This window comes from Bos indicus, chromosome 19 (assembly GCF_029378745.1).
Source record: "Bos indicus isolate NIAB-ARS_2022 breed Sahiwal x Tharparkar chromosome 19, NIAB-ARS_B.indTharparkar_mat_pri_1.0, whole genome shotgun sequence".
Classification (NCBI taxonomy): Eukaryota; Metazoa; Chordata; class Mammalia; order Artiodactyla; family Bovidae; genus Bos; species Bos indicus.
In genome coordinates this window covers 55,798,668-55,818,271 of record NC_091778.1, presented here as the reverse complement: position 1 = coordinate 55,818,271, position 19,604 = coordinate 55,798,668, and the positions used below count along the sequence as shown (strand labels likewise).

Below are 19,604 nucleotides of genomic sequence, written 5' to 3'. Positions count from 1 at the left end.
TAAGCGGGGATATGAGAGCTAGGATGGTTTTGTGGCACAGTATCTGTAGGTGTGGTGTGCAGACTTCTTGTCTGCAATAGTCAGTCTTCCGGGCTTGCTCAGAGGAGCAGACTGCTGACAACTGAGTTCTTCCAGAAGGTTCTGTTCTTAGGCAGATGAGACTTCAGGGACTCAAATGCCGTCTGTCCCAAGTCCTGTGCCACAGTAGTGTATCCTGGACACCTTTCCAAGTGTCCTTCTCTGGTTCTCTTCCAAGTCCCAGCCAGACAGTGGGCAATGTGGAGGCCCTTTATAAAAAGGCCCCGTGTTGCCCATGGAATTGCCAAGAGCCCCTCTGGCCCTCCTGGAAAAGGAAGTGGCAACCCACTCCAGTATTCTTGCCTGGAAAATTCCATAGACAGAGGATCCTGGCGGGCTACAGTCCATGGGGTCTCAAAGAGTCAGCCACGACAGCACTTTAGCACCTCGGGCCCTGCACCCACTGTGGGAACTGCTGACACTCCCACCCCACCCCTGGCTTTCCTGGTGACCCGGATGGTAAAGAATCTGCTTGCAATGCAGGAGAACTGGGTTTGACCCCTGGGTTGGAAAGATCTGGAGAAGGGAATGGCTACGCACCCCAGTGTTCTTGCCTGGAGAATTCTGTGAACTGAGGAGCCTGGCGGGCTACAGTCCCTGGGGCCACAAAGAGTCGACTGAGCAACTCACACTTCACCCCCACCCCACTCACCCCCTGTGTGTCTCTTGGACACACCTAGCTTAAGTTCAAATGTTATCAGCATCTTGCCAAATCTCAAGGGTACTGTATGTGTCTGTCAGTGCTAACCAGCTACTCTCAACCCAGGCTGTCCGTTGGAATCTCCTGAGAAATGTTTAACCAACGCCTAGATTAGTTAAATCAGAATCGCTGGGGACGGGGCCTGGGAATCTGTATTTCCCTGAAGCTCCCCTTAGGTTTGAGAACCTCTGAGCAGAAGCCAAATAAACATCCTGCTCTTTCTACTTGCTTGTCCCCTTACTTCCCAGTTCTAGACCCTCACTCCCGCCTCTAAATACCAAATTGTGTATTGCTGGACTGAAACAATTTACCATCTTAGCTGCTTAAGCTTTTGTTTTGCTCCTAATTTCAGTGGAGGATTAGGAAGTCTAGAGTGTCGCTCGTAACGCCGGTCTGGAGCGCCCCCACCTGGAGGTCTTCCCTCTTGACACCACCCCCCACCCCCACCCCACCCCTGAGAGAGAGCTCTCCAGTACCGACAGGCTGGGTTTCTGTTTGAAATCAGTGCGGGATTGGCTCCTTTTGTTGCTGGGAGTTCGGGATTTTGGAAGGAGGATGGAGTAGTGGGGTTGGAAGTGTGCCTGGGGCTACTGCTCAGCTACAAAGTATCCATCCCAACCAGAATAATAGAGTTGGCTTCGAGTGAGAGTTAAGATTATCATCAAATAATTTCTGACACATTGTTGATGTAATGATAGCTTTTCAAGAGGAAAAAGGAATGTGTATTAAAGGTGCCTGCCAGGGGAAGAGGCAACCTGACAGTGAGGCTGGGAGGAGTGCTTCTTAGAAAGGAGGAAATGGGGCCTTCCGGCCGCGGAGTTCCACAAACATTTACAGGGGCCGCTACCCAGGAGCCGGGGAAAAAGGTGAGTGAGTCAGCCAGACAAGTGCTCCAGGTCAGGATGTGAGGTGGGAAACACGAAAGCGGGCAGGGGTGATCCTAGCTGATGGAACACCTGGAGGGCTTCCTGGAAGTGGTGACTTTTACCAGGGGATTTTAGGTATGGTTTGGGAGACTATGGGGCCCAGGTGAAGAGCGTAGGGGCCCTTAGAACACAAGCATGCCTAGAGGTGTGGCTGAGTCCGACGGCGGTCAGGACCAGAGGCAGCAGCCTGGGGGGGTGTGGCTGAAGCTGGTGACAAAAGTAAGGCCAGCCTCTCCTGAGATGCGGGGAGAGGAGACTCCTGTGTCTTGGGGGACGAGGTGAGGAAGGTAGCTGGGAGAAGCGTCCTGCTAGGAGGGGTGGTTAATGCATGCCACGTACTGCCCCCCGAGATCAGTCGGCCATGAGGGTCGTTTCAAGAGGTCGTTTCTAATGGTGAAATGGGCAGAAGTCAGAGAGCAAAGGTTAAGAAGTGAGTGGGCGGTGAGAAGGTGGAAGCTGCAAGTGTAGACCAACTGTTAGGAGGTGAGGTCGGGTTGTTGAGAGAGGAAGCAAGCCTACAGTTGGAGGAGGGGGCGGGGCCAAAGGAAGTGGGGGTGGCCTTGTTTTTGAGATGAGGGGCAGCCTGAATGTTCTAGGTCAAGTTGAAAGGGACCTGGGAAAAACACAGATATCAACCCAAGGTGAAAACCAGCCCCTGCAAGCGTTGCTCTACTGCAGAGAGAGCAGAAACTGAGCTAGGGTCCCCTCCCTCCCCCGTGCATGCCGGGGCTTTTGCCCTGGGGCTGTGGGGTCCTCCCCTACCCCAGGAATGAAGGAGGGGGTTTGCGCGTGGGGCAGCACCTCCTGAGGTCGGCCTGCCTCTGGGCACCTGGGCCCCCCATCCCTGGGGGCATGTGGCTGCTTATGCTCCTGGCTCACTTCAGCCCCCAGCCCCACACTTCTAACCCGCCCAGCCCTTCCCCTGTCCTCCTGGGTGTGTGTGGGGGTGTGGAGCGCAGCGACCTGCCCGCAGAAGAGGGGGAGGGATATTTTTCTTGGCCTTTGATGGAAAGCATCTGCTGCATCCCATGGGGGTTTGCCCAGGGTGGGTTGGAAGGGAGTTGGCAGGAGGGCTGAGCTGTGTGCTCGCCACCAGGCTTTTGGGCTTGGCAGGAGGACCGTTTGGGACCTGGGAACTGGGGTGGGGGTGGTGCGTGTGTGCATGAGTGCGTGAGAGAGGGAGGGAAGGAGGGCACTGTGTAACCGCTTCCTTCTCTCCCGCTGCTGCTGCACGCTGGCTCCACATGAGTGGCCCCACTCTGCAGGGCGGGTGCCTCCCCCACAGGATGCTGTGCTCTTCACCCAGTCGGCCTGGCTGGAGGTGGAAGCCTCAACGTGTCCCTTTGTGGCTTCCAGAGTGGGACCCTCCCGCTGGACAGCCAATCAGTGCAGCTGCCCCCGGTGACCTTCCCCACGGCGTTCCCGTTGGTGGGGTCTGCTCATGGACATGTGCAAACAGCCCACAGCACCCTTGTCGAGTTGTCAAGGACACCATGGGGCAGCCCACGCCCCCTCCGCCCGACTGCACATCAGCTGGAACCTGGCGAGGGGGGCATCTTTAGCTTTCCGTGGATGAGTCCGACTCTCTCTCCCAAACCCCGACTAATATCCTGTAGGTCTGGGAAGGGTCTGGCTCACAGGTGCGTGGCCTGGAACAAGTTCCCATCCCACTCTGAGAGTTTGTGTCTTCATCTCTCCAGAAAGCTCCTAAACTTACACGGGTCGAGTTGCAGACTGCAGGGCTGCTGTCCCGACTTACCGCACACTCAATGGCTTCAAACAACAGAAATGTATTCTTCTTACAGTTCTGGCAGTCAGAAGTCTGAAATCAGGGGCACTGGGTGGGGCTGGCTCTGTCTGGAGGCTCCAGGGGGAGAAGCCGTCCTTCCTTCACCTTCTGGTGGCTGCCTGCGCCCTTGGCTTGTGGCCACACCACTCCACTCTCTGCCTCCATCATCACACAGTCATCTTCCCTATATTCTTCAAGTTGCTCTCTGCAAACCTCTCTTAAGGACCCTCATGATTACGTTCGGGGCCCAGCCACAGAATTGGGAGAGCCTCTGCATCTCACAGACCCTCATCTCTGCAGTCGGCCCTGCCGTGTAAGATCACATTCAGAGGTTCCGGGAAGATGGGGCATGATACAGTCTCCCCCAGGGCTCCCGATTTGTCTTGGGGCCCTCTGGCTTTAAGATATACAACAAGAAAACAAACTGGCTCCAGTGAAAGGAGGACACGTTAAATTCTTTTTTATTGACCATCCGCACACAGAGCTTGTTGTGCAGCCGTCGCTGCTGTCTACTTCCAGCATATTTCCTCACCTCAGTGGAAACCCAAGATCCATGAAGCATCACTGCCCAGCCACAGCTGCCCCCGCCTCGGCGACCGCTGCTTTCTTTATAGATTGTTTTTTAATCAGTGCAGTTCTGGGTGACTTTGAAGTTAGTAACCAGAAGTGTGTTGAGGTACTTATTGGATGCAAGGGAGGCCAGTGCCTGGGTGTCTTGAGTGGGAGGAGCAGTTGAGGGAGCTTGGGTGTCCAGAAGGGTTCCTGGCTCCAGGCTGCCAAGGAAGCTTAAACAGCCCAACTCATTCTTTTTTTTTTTTTTTAATTATTTACTTATTTTTGGCTGTGATGGGTCTTCATCGCTGCGTGCGGTCTTTCTCTAGTCGCGACGAGCGGGGACTACTCCTCGTTGCGGTGCTTGGGCTTCTCATTGCAGTGGCTTCTCTTGTTGCAGGGCACACAGGCTCTCGAGCACGTGGGCTCAGTTGCAGCTCCCAAGATCTAGAGCACTGGCTCAGTAGCTGAGGCGCACGGGCTTAGTTGCTCTGTGGCATGTGGGATCTTCCCGGACTAGGGATCGAACCCATGTCTCATGCAATTGGCAGGTGAACTCTTTACCACCCAGCCACCAGGGAAGCCCCATTGCCTTTGAGTCAGGGGTTCATCCTGGCCTGAGCAACCGTGAGCCAGGTAGGCAAGGGAAGCCCAGAAAGGGATGTGTGGCAGTCACAGAAAACTGTCTGACCGATACTTAGCGCACATTTGGCAAAGCGATTTCTTAGGAGAAGCTCTGCTGTGTCTGACGGTGGAAGCTGAGAATCATGTCCCCTTGTGCTGTGCTTAGTCACTCAGTTGTGTCTGACTCTCTGTGACCCCCTGGACTGTAGCCCACCAGGCTCCTCTGTCCATGGGATTCTCCAGGCAAGAATACTGGAGTGGGTTACCATGCCCTCCTCCAGGGGATTTTCCCAACCCAGGGATTGAACCCAGGCCCCCCGCACTGCAGGTGGATTCTTTACCATCTGAGCCACCAGGGAAGCCCGCATGTCCCTCTATGTCCCCAGAAACGGGACACTGTCACGTAGGGATCAGTGGCATCAATAGAGGCCTCGGCATCTCACAGTAGATGCTGTGGTGTGTCTTGTATCACCCCCAGGGTGGCTCCATATGTGGTGTGAAAAATGATCCGGATAAACCTCTCTCTAAGGGTCTGTTGTCACCTCAGGGTGAAACTGAGAATATAGAGAGCTGTGCTGTCCAGGACAGTAGCCCCGGTCACCTGTGGCTACTGACCACCTGAAATGTGAACAGTCCAAATCGAGAGGTTCCATAGTTATAAAACACACACTGGAGACCTCCCTGGTGGTCCAGTGGTTGAGACTCCACGCTTCCAAGTGCAGGGGGCGTGGGTTTGATCCCTGGTCTGGGAACTAGATCCCACATGCCTTGTGGCCAAAAAACAAAATAAAACATTAACAATCTCAAAAGTGTTTATACTGGTCACATGTTGGGTGGATAATATCTTGGCTCTGTTAGGTTACATAAAATGCATTAACATTAATGTTACCTGTTTCTTCTTATATTTTTTACTGTGGCTACTAGAAACGTTAAAATCACGTCTGTGGCTGGGCTGTCTGTGGCCGGCCTTCGGTTTCCACTGGAGGATTGGACGGGCAGCTGCCCAGGTGTCAGGCCGCTCTCCCTGGATGCCGAGTGTGTCCTGAGCGGCGGTGAACTGTGAGCAGTGCCGGGCGGCAGATGTTCTGTGTTGGAGAAGCCCCTGGACTGGGGGGCTTGGTGGGCACAAGAATACCCTCTTCTGTGCTCTGGGGGCCCTGGTCAGTGACAAGTGAGGAAAAGTTGTAAGAGGAGCCTGGCATGTGTACAAAGTACCCAGGCTGCCTCCTGGACCCATGATATGGGGGTCGGGGGTAGACGGCAGGCAGGGTGAGGGATAAGCTTGGAGAGCAGTGGTGGGCGCCCAGGAGGGGTAGTGGGCCCTGGGAGTGGACTCTGGGGCCAGAAAACTGGGGGACACAGCGAGGCCAGAGGCTGGAAGGAGGCTCCGAGGGGAGTGCTGCGGGACCAGGAGGCTGCCAGGGCAGGCGTGGAGTGCAGGCTTCATGTTAATTAACCCTGACGCCTGGCTTGGCCTCCCTTGTTGCTGGTTCCTGGACCTGCTTTTTAGGTCCCAGCCAAGTAGGCAGAAAAGTCAACTCTGGAAAAGACCCAGATGCTGGGAAAGATTGAAGGCAGGAGGAGAAGGGGGCGGCAGAGGATGAGATGGTTGGATGGCATCACCGACTCAATGAACATGAGTTTGAGCAAGCTCCAGGAGATAGTGAGGGACAGGAAAGCCTGGTGTGCTGCAGTCCATTGGGTCACAGGGAGTTGGACACTGAGCAACTGAACAAGTGGGCAGGGGTGTCAGGAGGGGCTGGGCCCTTGCAACTGTCTGGAAATCACCTTCTTGGAGGAAAAGGATTTGTATTTGGGGAGCGGCTGCCTTTCCTGTTTCTGGACACACACGTGTCTCACTTTAATTCTTGCAGCTGGAGTTGATCCTGCCCATTTTACAGATGGGGAAGATCCAGGCCAGCAGATGTTGAGTAATAAGTCAAAGATGGTTCGAGGGAAGGGGCCTCCATCTGATGTTGACTCTGAGGCCCGTGCCTGGGATCCACTACGGCCTCCCTCCCAGTGAGATGCGAAGAAGGGCTCCGGACATGCATTTCCTCCCACTGGGCACTCCCCTAGCTCTGGCCAAGTGCCTGGAGACCGGGGTCAGCAGCTCTGCATGGCCACTCCATGTCGGAGTTGGAAGGGGTTTGCAGCACAGGCCCCTGAAGCCTTTGTGGCAAACCCCCAGACCTCAGAGGCCACTGGGGGGCAAGTTGGCCGTCAGGGGTAGGAGTGGCTGCTGCTGGGAAGGGCTGGCTGCTGAGGGACGTGGTCGGCCTACCCCTGTGGCTGGTGGGGTGGGTGCCCCTGGGTCCTTGCCCACTAACCATGCGGGGGATCTGGGAAACCTGGGGTGTGGCCTGGCTCCTGAAGGCTGAGGTGGGGATCTTCCTTCTGGAGGCAGGAGGATGGACTGCCATTTTGCACTTGAACTAACCACACTCTGCCCTAGGAAGACCCCACACCAGCCCCCAGGAGCTGTCTCCTCCTGTGGGAGTGGGCCTGAGCCAAGTTGGCCCCGCCCATGCCTGGGAGTGACTCACTCCCTCGGGGGTCAGAGGTCAAGGCACAGGATGGATCTGGCTGATCCCAGGCGGCAGGCCCAGCCCCGGACAGGGACGCTCCCAAGCTCCCTCCTCTGGGGACCACCTAGCTCATCCCCTGAGGGGGTCTCAGCTCTTCCCCGGGGCCGCAGGGAGGGGAGAGAGAGGAGGAGACTCCGTGAGTCATCCCCAGGCCCTGAGGGGCTGCAGAAGCTGGAGCGGGATCCGATAGTAATCTTCCGAGGCTCCAGGAAGAAGACCGAGCTCAGGGTGAGCTGGCCACTGCCGCCGCCTCCCCAGCCCCTGCCGGTTCCTCTCCGCTCCCTTCCCGGGTCATTTCCACCAGGGCACACACAGCGGGGCTGGCTCTGCTCCCACCCTCAGCTGCCGGGAAACCTGGACCTCCTGGGGAGGGTGGCCTGTCATCTGAGCTGCTGGGGTAGGGGAGGGGGGTTCAGAACCAGATGGGGGCGGGGGAGGGGGGAGGTACACCTGGCAGAGAAGGAGCCAGGGCGGGGCAGCAGGGAGAGGGTGCCCGTGGGCAGCAGCAGGTTCTTGGCATCACCCGTCCCTCCACCCCAGCAGGACTGGGCGGAAGGGCAGCCTGGTCGTCTGTCCAGGTGAGCCTCTCGCCTTCTCTCTCTCCCTCTGGGGAACCATGTCACTTTTCCTTTTGGGGTGACTCAGGCTGGCTTGGGGAGTGGGCTTCTTAGCGTTCCTCGGGCACAGCTAACGCACCCGGGGTGGGGGTGGCTGCCGGGAGCGCCCCTTCTCTCCGCCTGCTCCCACCCCCACCCACTCCCTCCGCACCCCTCGCCCTGCCCCTTCGGAGCCGCTGCCCCGCCGAGCCTCCCTCTGCAGGGAGGCCGTCGCGGTCCCTCCCTACCTCTGCCCGCGCTCTGGGAGGCTCCTTGTTCCTCGGCCACAAAGCCCCTTTGATCCTCTGCTCGGCTCCGAGCCATGTGACCCGGTGGGCGGGCCGCGCGCGCAGGCGGCCGGCGCAGCCCGACTCAGCTGCTGGGTGAGTCCGCGCTCCCTTTGTTCCCTCCAGCCTCACTCGGCTCGCAGGGGGCTCTCAGGTGGTCTGGCCGCCGGGAAGCCCCCTCCCCCGCGCCCCAGGGCTGAGCAGGAACGGCGCCTCCCCGGAGCCCCCCCAGGCCCGGCCACCCCCTGCCCCCCACAGCCGGCGGGACAGCCCCCCTGGCCCCAGGAGCGGGACGGCGGGAAGTCGGTCCTCCACGCGGGGCCCAGATTTTCGGCCGCGGAGCAGAAGAGTACGGCTTTGTGTGTCACAGCCGAGGCTTTGTAAATATTTGGCCGGCTACCCGAGTGGTTAAATACGCCTCGGCCAGCAGTTTCTTGGAGCCCATTTCCCTTTCGCAAGGGGACTTCCCTCATATTCCTGGAGGGCCGGGAGGAGATGCTGGTGGGCCACCGCTGCCTCTTCAAACCGTCCCATGCAGATTGTCAACCGTTAGGGGTAGGCGGGTTAGCGGAGGACCGGCTGGAGATTAGTTTCAACAGGCGAATTGGAGACCTCGCAGACAGAATTGTGTTCCGGGGGAGTTTGTGCTGCAGCTTCTCTGGATTCCTGGGAGGTGTTTGGGACGTTCTCGATGTTCTGGGAGCGGACTGGGGAGGGGGCAGTAGAGGGTAGTGGGTTGGGGTGCTGGCATGCATGTGCTTTGCTAGAGGATGGGAAGGTGTCTGCCTCGCCATGCCCTGCCGGGGAGCAGCATCTCCAGGATGTGTCTTCCAAAGGGCTTTTCTAGCTGCGAGAAGTTGGGACCCTGGACCCGTAGCCCCCCGGACTCCAGTCCCGTAGCCGGGCCAGCATGTCCTCTCAGGCACCCAGACGAGGGGCAGGGGTGTGAGGTGCCGTGCAGGCAGGGCCATCTGCTCGGAAACTTCATCCCCCACGTCCCCTGGGGGTCGACTCGGCGCCCAGGCCGCTGCTCTTCATTCTCGTCTCCCTCTCTTTCCTCCGCCGTGAACTCTGCTGCATTTTTGTCCGAGGTTTTGGGAAGCATCTCTGCTCACCAAAGAGAAGTTTGAGATTCCTTTTCTGGAGAAAAATGTGCCACCCAGAAGCAGTCTATACGGCGGGTTTCTGGTCCATGCAGTGGGTTTCTTCCCGTGGGGACAGCGTCCTGGTTGGGATTCTGTTTGGATCCCGCTTTGGAAAGTCCTGCTGGGGAGAAGCGAAAAGAAGGCCCCTTTTTTCATAATGGTATGCTTCCAACCCTTCGTTCATTATTGTGTTGCCTTCAGACTTAGGGCCTGCATGGGTGTTTACATAAATGTCATTTCTCTTTGGCAACGGATAGGCTCCTTTTCAGGAACTAGAAAGAAGAACAAGTTTGTCTGACCATTTGGGAGCGGGAAGCTGGTGTCCACGTGAGGTCTCTTTGGAAAGGTGTCATGCCCGCCTGACTCTTCTCGGGTCTTCTCTGTGTTAGAACGTGGCTGGGAAAGGAGGCCTCTTCTGTGGCTAACCTCTTTTTACGCCCATCTCAGGGGACCTTTGTGGTCACTGACCCTTGTCCACCCCTCCTGGGCATCCCTGCTGCCCGCCTCCCATCATTTCCGGGTTGTGACATGTGCAGTACTATTGGGTCTACTGGTCTGTGTCTGTATTTCCATCAGGCTCTGCTCCTCGAGGCCGGCACTGTGACAGGGAAGACTGGCACATGGGGAGGACCTGCTGTGTGTGTGTGGGGTGGGGGGCCACCGGGCATTCTGTCCTGGAGGAGACAGAGCCCTGTTCTCCTGGGAAGGGGGCTGCCATGAGGCAGAACAACAGCCCATGCTGTCATTGGCCCCCACCAACACCAAGCCTTGAGGGGGCCCTTGGGGTTGTTCCCTGAGTGCCAGGTCCATCGCCCCAGGCCTCCAGGCTGGGGTTCACCAGGGCTTTCACCCCAGAAGCCCTGAACCCCTTAAGACAACCAGGATCCTGGGGCTGACTTACTTCCCCACCCCCTGCCTGCTTCCACGGCCACCCTGTGCTCTCCCCACTTCCTGCTGTGTCACCACCAGCCTCATCAGATAGGGCAGCTTTGCAGGAGGGAGGCGTCCTAGGGCTGAGATGCATTCGGCAGAAGGAGAGCACCCCCCTGCCCCAGCAGCGTGGAGCGGCGCTGGCTTCCTGTGGTGTCAGAGGTCTCTTAGGACGCCGGTCACCCCTACACAGTCACCCCCCCACACGGCTCACTCCTGGCTGCCTTTCCCAGACTGCCGATGGCTCTGGGCTCCCTCCCTCTCCCGTTGGCCGGGTGTGTAGGAAGCAGGACTTTATTTCACCCTGTGAGGGTGAGGACAGACGCTTGCTGGCCCCTGAGGCCCTGGCCGGGGCCCTCTGCAGTGGTGGTCAGCCTTCCACACCTGCTGTGCCAGCCCCATCCCTCTTCTCGCCTGCCCCCAACCTTGGCTTAGGCCACAGATGCTTCAGGGATTGGAGCTGGGGTCCCAGCTCCCTTCAGCCGGGGTCTTGAGGAAGATGCTTCCAGCAGGCGTCATAGCCCTTGGCCAGGACTCCCCTCCCAGACTTCTGCCTGCCAGCACCAGGCTTGGGTTTGTTTGTTGAGTACCAGCCTGGTTCCTGGGACAGGTAGGGACCTGTTCTCAGCAGCTCAGTGAAGCCTCCTGACGCCTTCCCAGGAGCGCCCCTGAGGTGGTGGCCAGGCAGCCAGCTCCGCAGGCCAGCCTGTTGGCTGTGCAGCCTGGGGGGGTGGCCAGCAAAGGTGCGGGTCTGATCCACAGCCAGGAGGGCACCTTGCCCCACCTGGTGGGCCCTCCAACCTGCCCACCTCCCAGCGGGCTCCTCGCGGGCCCTGTACTGGGGCTCGCAGAGCGGTAGGTGGAACATCTGGCCCTGGGGTGTGGGTGGGTGGGTGGGGTTCTAACTTGCCACTCTCTTCTCTTTTATCACTACTGAGATCTGGCAGAGAAGGGCTTACTGCTGAGAGGCCTGGGGAGCTCTGATTCCACCTCTGCAGGGGCCTGAGTGGCCACTTGGCCTCACCTGGGCTCACCTGTCCCCCACAGGAGCTGAGCTGCGTCACCCCACCCACCCATCTGGGCTGCGGGGCTGGCCCTTGGTGGCAGGGGAAGGGCAACTCAAAGCAAAGGGCCTGAAAGAGGGAAGATGAACCAATTTGCTTCCTCTCCCTTCCTGGCCATTTCAGCGTAAATAAATCTTTTAACCTGGGTTTAGTAGCCAGATCATAGCAGAAGCACCCCATTTCTTGTTGCCCTGCTGAAGCTGGCGAGGAGTGGGAGGGGTGGGCCAGCACGCACCCCATGAGATGTCAACTCCTGAGCATCCTGGCTGTTCTCAGAAGCTACGGGTTGAGGTTCAGTCACCCACACTGACCCCCACGGAGCCTTCGTGGAGGAGGGGTGCTCCACCCTCTGTTTCTTTGCTTCTGGCACGCGTGCCGCAGGGCCCTCCGCAGTCATGTGCCCTGGAGGGGAACCCCTGGTCCTGTCCTGCCCTGCGAGTGCCAGGCACCGAGTGCCCAGTGAGGCGGTCGCTCCGACGAGCGCCATTGCTGGTGTCCCCGGTGGAATGCGCGCGCACCTCCTCCCGCCTCCCACACCCTTATCTCTTATCTTATCTCCCAGGCCTGTCGACAAGGCCTCTGATGACGACAGATAAGGTTTTCCCTTTCCCGGGGCAAGAAAGTGAGTCTCCCTCCTTCAATGAGGACACAGCAGGTGAGGACGTCTGTGTCCTGCCTGTGTGTCTTGCCCCGACCATGCCCCTGTGTTGGGTTGAGCCTTCTCGGTCTTCGTGGAGGCCTGGATGCTCCTGTTGTTTCTCCGTGGAGGCGCGAGCAATACCGCATGATCGTGGTGTTTCATCTTTTATTCACACGCTCTGTGGTTCCTGTGAGACGAGACAAGCTTCAGAGAGCCTTGTAAGAACAGACATTTGTTTTGCTCTCTTTTCACGAGTGCTTCTTGGAGCCCTCCTTTTTTTTTTTTTTAAAGAGAAAGGACCCAAGAGCAGTGTTTCTTTGGTGATTTGAATACATTTTCCTGGGCCAGGGGACTGGATCAGATGACCCCGGGCCTGCCTGCAAGCTCTGGTGCTGTGGGAGCCGTTGGGAAGTGAGGACAGGATCCCAGTCTTTTGTTTCTCGGCTGCCCAGGACCAAGGAAGAGCTGCCAGTTGCTGGGGTCAGTTGTGGGCCCCGGAGACGAGCGACAGGTGGACAGCGGCCCCGTTGAGTTGGAGTGAGAGTCCTTGTTGATTGTGATTTGGGGGCTGGCGGGGGAGACTGGTGGGGGGGGGGCAGGGAGTGCAGAGAGCGGTGGAGGGTGGCACCGCACAGCCTCCCACAGGGGAGCCCTCCCTTGGCCCTGCAGTGACAGAGGACACAGAGCAGAGGTCCTGGGGCCACTCTGCAAACCGCACGCTCTGCTGACGTCCCTTCAGTCACCCCAGTGGCTTTTCAGTCGGCCCATCAGGCCAGGAGCCCCACAACCGGCGCCGGCTCCCAAGCGTGGGCTCCTCAGGGCCAGGTGCCTGGGGTCCCCAGTCTCCACGCCCAGGAGTGTCGCTTACGGGACCCTCGTCACCAGCGGGGAGGGGGGCTGCCTGCCTCCCTCCCCACATGACCGAGGTGGGCACCGAAGCGAGGGGAACGCTGGGTTGGGACAGGTCCGTGACGAAACGCCATCCTCCCAGACTGTTCCTCAGGGGAAGGAGAACACGTTTTAAGAGGCATCTGTTTTTCATTGGTTTAAGTGCAGTTGTTGAAAAAGTGGGAAAACAGAAGGTCCTCCGCATGTCACCCAGTGCCCAGGAGGTGCTGAGGGCAGGTAGGAAGGCGCCTTGGTGTCCTCTTGGCCTCCATGGCCACCCTCCGGGGCTGGAGTGTGATGGTGAGGAGCACAGTCAGGCAGAGGAGGGGGCTCAGGAGGTGAGGGGGGTGCCCCGTGTCCATGTGGCAGCTGCTTCTCACATGGCTCACCTCCGTGAGGGCCACCCCCACACAGCACCCCCTCCACAGATGCCTACTTCCTGCTTCCTGCCTGCCTGGCGCAAAGCTGCTCAGCTGTCCTTTTCCATCTTTCCAAACTCTTGGCTGCCTCCCCAGCTTCCTCCGGGGCCCACCGTGGAACCGGACGGCCCAGTCCCGTCTCCCCGAGGCTCCTGGGACCCCGTCTGTGTGCCAGCAGCCGGCTCTGTCCCCCTCACTCTCACTCCTTCGTGTGTTCATCCAGCAACGCTTTGCGGCGGGGGAGCCATCTGCTCTCCGTCTGCTGAAGAGGAGCCACTGTGCCTGGGGGCCAGGCCCCTCGTGGGCCACGGAGAGATGGGCGGGTGACCCCGTGCACCTCAGTTTCTGCATCCAGCGTGCTCCAGTTCACCGGCTTGTGGGGAGACGTGTGAGTCAGGGGTGGGGGAGCTGGTCTTCGGGTTTTGTGGGGTGGGTACAGTTGAGGCCAGAGGCCTCTCTGTGAGCTCCCCCCCCAGCTCACCGTGGGGCTCCCCGAGGATGGCTGGAAGTAGAGAGCTTATTCACACCACGGGCACCCCAAAATCCAAGTGCTAAAGTTATAATTAAACCTTGAGAAACCTGGGGGCCCCTCCACCTCTGAGGCCTGCACCACCTCATAAAAGTCGGGCTTCACTGAATTCTCTCTCGTTGTGGCTTGTTCGGCATCCTGAAGGTTTGGGACAGGGGGTGGAGAGAGGACTTAGGCCTCTAACGGATTTGGGGTGGGCCCAGGAAATCCGGCGGTGGCCCCCCAGCAGCTCTGCAATCATTTCCTCCAGACTAGCTAGTGCTCAGGACTCCGACCAGCCTCAGCACCTGGCTGGTCAGGCAGGCGGTGGCAGGGTGCAGGTGGGCACTGGCCCACGTCGGCTGCACCCCGCTGATTCAGGCACTTGGAAGGGGTCTGAGTGGGTGTCCTGGGTAGCAAAGGTTTTCACCCCTTGTCCCTCCTGTGCAGAGATCCAGGATGAGCCACGTTCAGCCTTTCTTATTGCTGACTGGCTGCTTTTGCTGCCACATCCCCCTCCTTTCAGGGTGAGGCTTCCTTCTGTAAACAGGGCTTGCTCCTGGGTCATTCTATGACTTGACAGGTTCTAGCCCGTGACGCTGAGGCCCCTTCTTAAAAGTTCATGTTGAGTCCTTATGAGCACTGGTGGTGTGAGGAGCGGGCCGCACAGGTGGAGAAGTCACCGGAATCACCCCCCAACACACACATACACACACAAGCCGCTGAATGGAAAGGGGGGAGGGGCGTGCAGGCTGGATTGGTGCGGGGGGTGGAGGGGGCAGCCGTGGGCCAGAGGACACCGTTGTTCTGGTTCATTCCCTGGGGACCACAGTCATCGGGCTTGTTGCTGATAATAGCTTTATGGAGATATAATCCACATTCCAGGAAATGCACCCTTTTATTGTGTACAATTCAGTGGTTTCCCGTATACTTACAAAGTTACCATCATCACCAATTCCAGAATATTTTTGTCACTCCCCCTCAGAGATCTTAAGTCCATTACTGGTCATTTTCAGCGCTTGGCAGCCACGAATGTGCCTGCTGTCTGTGAATTTGCCTGTCCTAGTAACTTCTATCGGTAGAATCATGTCGTGAATGGCTTTCTTTTTTTAGTGGGTGGCTTTTTGTATCTGGCGTCTTTCAGCCGGTGTAATGTTTTCAGGGTTCGTCCGTATGTAATGTGTCCACACTCCATCCCTGTTTATGGCTGCACAGTATTCCACTCTAACAATTGCATCACGTGCTGTTTATCCATTCATGGGTTGATGGGCATTTATTCGGGCTGTGTCCACTTCGTAGCTCATATGAATCGTGCTGCAGTGAACACTGGGGTCCGGGTTTGGGTGGGCACCTGTGTTTTTGTTTCTCTTGGGGACCTGCACAGTCAGTGGGGAGCACTTGGCTCACCAGCACCCAGTTAGGGGAGCACTGTTGGTCTCTTGAGCTCCACTCCCAGTGGCTGTGAGCACTGTGTGTCAAGTCTTGAATCTGCGTCTCTGTGCAGTTGGCTGGGGGTTCTTTGGTTTCACTGTGAGTCCAGGGCCAAGCTTTGCGGAACAGGATGAATCAATGAGGAATTAATACAGGGAGGAGTTGGGGGTGGGATCAAGGAGCAGAGGAACCTGTTGGGTCCTGCCTCTGACTTCTGGTTTCCTTGGCCTGCACAGGGCCCGGGACAAGGCAGGAAGGGGAGAAGGAAGGCTTGTGTGTCCTCTCCAGGGGAGACAGGGGGGCATGTGACAGTGAGGTAGTGGCAGCGAAAGAGGAAGTGGGTGGAAGGAGTGGGCGGGGTTGGAGTACCCTCCCCCAGTGGGAAGGTGGGGGCGAGGATGCACCCCCGTCTCCATTCCTGGCCAGGGGGGGAGGTGTTTCCTTCCTGGGAGGGTGAAATGCAGGACTTAGGGGAGGTCGGCCTCTGGGGTCCAGGGAGGGTGTGAGGGTGACTGCTGTCCCCCGCAGAATCTGCAGGAGCAACAAGGTACACCCTTTCTGGATGGCTGTGTGCATCACAGGCAGAAAGTTAAGCTGCGGAACGAATGCGCGTTGCTTGTCTTTTTAAGCCACCACACAAGTGCATCCAGCAAAGGCTCACCCGTGCGCACGTCTGGGCGCCTGCTGGGTCCACTCTGAGCCTGGCGCCGGGGAGCACGCTGGGGAGGGCCCACTGGCGCGCGGTCCCGGGAAGGCCGCGGGGCGGTCCAGCTTCCTCCCTCCTCCCGGCCCTCCCCGCCCTCCGGGCAGCTGGAGGGGGCCTCTGCTCCTCGGCAGTTCACAGGCAGAAATTACCATATGAATGTGGCTCCTTCCCACAGCGCGGGTTGGGGAGACCTGGGAGGGGACAGGCTCCCACCCTCGGGGGCTGGAGGCGCCTCCAGGTCCTGTGCTGACTGAGGCGAAGCTCCTTCAGAGGCACAAATTGATCGGTTGGAGGACGCCGGACAGTCTCGGTCCACAGTAGGTCTCCACCGCGTGCAGAGGGTGTAGGGGATGATGGGTTGGGGGGTCTGCTGGGTCCCAGGAAGTGGGGGAGGCCCTGGGGACCGGCGAGCCCCTTCCTTTATCTTTCGTCTCAACTTGTAGGAGAATGTGTTGTTACTATAGCTGTTGTTATTTTGGTCTGATTTCAAAAGTGTCAGCTAATTATGGCAGGAAATGTAGAGTCTAAGGAAGGATGTGAAGGCGAGGATCGGATACGATAAAGCAAGTCTGAGCGCTCTGTAAACTGTAAAGTGCTGTGCGCAGGCCAGCCCGGATGGCGGTCAGCCCTCCTCTGATGGCCCGGCCCGGCTTCTTGTGTTCTTGGCAAGCTCCTGGGGGCCAGGACTGAGTGCTCTAGGGGCCTTCTGCAGAGGCCCTGCTGGTGTCGCGATTAATACTTTGCCAGCTGACCCAATCACTCTTAAGTTTAGGCTGCTGCTATGTCACCTTTAACTGCTGGACAGCAAATTAATGGATGCCTAGTGCCTGGTGGCCCGGCCACTGCAGGTAGGGGACCCACTCCTCGCCGTGGCACTGGCCAGGTCAGCTGCAGTGTAGAGAGCGGCGTGGGTGAGGTTTCAGGGTTCAGACAGAGCCCTGGGTGGGCCCAGGTGTTCAGACCTGAGGGCCCCGCTCCCCATGCCCGCCCCCTCCAGCACCCCTGCCTGCTCTGCCCAAGCTTCAGGGAGAGGAGACCTCACGTGCCCTGAGGCCCCAGTTAGGGGTAGGTGGGGAGGCGTGTGGGCTTCCTGGGTGGTACTAGTGGTAAAGAGCCCACCTGCTAAGGCAGGAGACCTAAGAGACACGGGTTTGATCCCTGAGTCAGGAAGATCCCCTGGAGGAGGGCATGGCAACCCACTCCAGTATTCTTGCCTGGAGAATCCCATGGACAGAGGAGCCTGGCAGGCCCCAGTCCGTAGGGTGGCAAAGAGTTGAACACGACTGAAACAGCTTAGGGCACACGCACGAGGAAGGGGGTAGGGATTAGGGGCCGCCCAGCCTCCTCTCCCCTGTGGGCATCCCCATGCCCTCACTGACGGTTTCCTGAACAGAATTTCCTGAATGGGCAGGAGCTGTCCCAGGAAGTGCATCCATCCTTTCGCAAGATGCTTTGTGGTTCCAGAAGGGGGATGGAAACCAGAAATCGTTCACGTCTCATTCACATGCTGGCACACGCAGAAGGCTGAGCGGAGGGAAGCCCGGGAAGCCCGTGGGAAAGGATGCAGGCCAGCACCGCGGGAGCCTCGCGGAGGGGCTGCCTGCACCGACCTGGGAGCAGCGGCCCCGCAATGCTCTGGGAAGAGAGGAGGGCGGGAGGCAGCGAACTGTCCTTTTATTCACTCATTCGACATCTTACGTACCAGGCTGTGGGATGTGTGAGCAGAGGAGGCAGACCTTGCAATTGCAGGCTGTGAGCAGGGGCACTCAGGAGGAGAACCATGGGACACCGGGAGTCCCCCGGAGCAGAGCCAAGGGAGGACCTCCCTGGGGAGCCTTGTTTGAGGAGAGGAAAGGAGCCAGGGAGATGGTGCACATGTCAAAACGGGAGAGCCGGGCACGGGCTTCTATTTTACTGACACATGCTCTGTGCCTCGGCCGTGCCAGGCTCTAGTCTGTGCTTTGTAAATATGTCGTTTGGTCCTCACAGAACTCTTACAAGGCAGGTATTATCTCATATTACCCATCAGAAACCTGAGGCATTGAGAGGTTAAGTTACTTGCTCAGGGTCACACAGGGAGTCTGGGATGGAACAGGGTCCCAGCTGCAGGATTCTGGGGCCTCAGGGATCTTGTGTTATACCAGGTGCAGGGGGACCCAGTCAGGCTTTCAAGCCAGGGGAGCAATGCGATTAATTTGTTTTAAACAGGCCTTCCTGGTGCCTTGAGAAGGATGGACCCTGCGGTGGGGTGGTGTGGGTGGCGGACTTAATGGGGATGGCTTGGCTTGTGGGAGCCATGGAGGTGGGAGGCCAGGCGACTGCCTTCAGATGTGTTGGATTCAGATTGATAGGATTTGGGGTGGATGACTGGACGTGGGCCAATGGAAGGAGGGACCAAGGCTGGCCCCTGGGTTTCCAGCTGTAGTAACTGGATGGGTGGAGATGCTGTTGCTCATGGGGGCGGGTGGCACAGATGGGTCCAGAGCTCAGTTGGCGGCATGTTTAGTGGGAGGCATCAAGGCTTCACTAGGGCAGGGGCCGAGGATACCCGGCTCTGGGCAGGGGGCCTGGCACAGTGGGCCATCTCTGCTGAGTCATGATTGGCACTGGTGTATGATTCTGAACAGAGGTTGGCATCTGATGCTCAGAGGATGGGCAGGATCACTGGGAAGAGTGTCCAGTTGGGACCAGACTGGTTCTACAGGCGGAGGAGGAGCCAGCGAGGCAGTGGAGACCCCGGAGACAGAGGAGGAGCAGCAGAGGAGAAGTTGGGGTGGGGGGTGACCCCTGCAAAGGGCTCCATCTGGTCAGAGCTCCCGATCCAGTGGTGCACCCAAGCTTCGTATCATGCACAGCGCCAGCGTGCAGGAGGCGCAGGAAGTGGGACTCTGCCTAGTGTCCGACCCACACGGGGCTCAGGGGTGTCTGTGCACCCTGCCCGTGGCCAGCATCTCCTGTGGGCAGTGTTCCATGGGTGTTGCACATGTGTTCCGAGGGGGTGAGGCATGCTGTCCACACACTGCTTTTTTCTGGGGTGAGCCTGTGGTTGACCAGTGCGTGTACATACCTGAGCTCACCATCCCCATCTCACTTCAGGGAGCATTTGACCTTGTGGCTCATGGTGTGGCCCAAGATGTCACAGACATGCCCCGGCTTATCCCCTCTGCCCAGGGGCTCCCTTGGGAGAGCAGAGGCTAAGCACTGCGTGGGGTGGGGAGCAGGAGTGCCTTTCCAGCAGGCAGGGCTCCGGGCAACCCCGTGGGCAGGTGGGCACAGTCTAGGCGGGCTCTCTGCTGAGTGGACATGGAGCGAGCCGTGTGAGGGGCCGCGTGGGTTCCCAGGCTCTGCGCACACTGCTTCCTGACCCCCTGACCTCCCGAGCAGGAAGAAGCTGGAGGTGGGGAGGGGGGGATGTGATGCCAGCTGCCTCGACTCACATCAGCCCGGAGCTGGAGCTGCCGGCGGACGGTGACATGGTTCAAGGCGGTCCAGAGCTGCTGACCCTCCCGCCTTCCCCACAACCTTCCCGGCCCCTCCAACTAGTGGTATGAGGGGGCCTCCTTCCTTACGGGGTCATTGGTCAGGCTTCCGCTCCTGGCCTAGGAACTTGCCCCTCCCTGCTTGGCCCCCTCCCTGGCCGTGCCTTCAGCTCCCGCCTCTCTGAAGGGATCAGGGTGGGTAGGGGGTCCTTTGGCGGGTGGGGGAGGAGACCTCATTAGGCAGCACCTCGGAG

At 58.7% G+C, this 19,604-nt stretch overlaps 1 protein-coding gene across 12 annotated transcripts in view; it reads left to right on the top strand.

Annotated features, from left to right (window-relative positions):
* SEPTIN9 (septin 9) overlaps nucleotides 1–19,604 on the top strand; it is a 179,409-nt gene that overhangs the window by 134,402 nt on the left and 25,403 nt on the right. The window contains exon 1 of one of the 12 annotated variants that reach the window (XM_070774009.1): nucleotides 7,461–7,485. The exons of 6 other annotated variants lie outside the window; for them this stretch is intronic. The gene's annotated coding sequence lies outside the window, so the exon portion shown is untranslated. Of the gene's footprint in view, nucleotides 1–7,460; nucleotides 7,486–8,095; nucleotides 8,237–12,273; nucleotides 12,400–12,434; nucleotides 12,457–13,296; nucleotides 13,615–16,035; nucleotides 16,189–19,604 lie in introns of those variants that run through there. 5 more of the 12 variants (XM_070774006.1, XM_070774008.1, XM_070774007.1 and 2 more) reach the window with 5 other exon arrangements.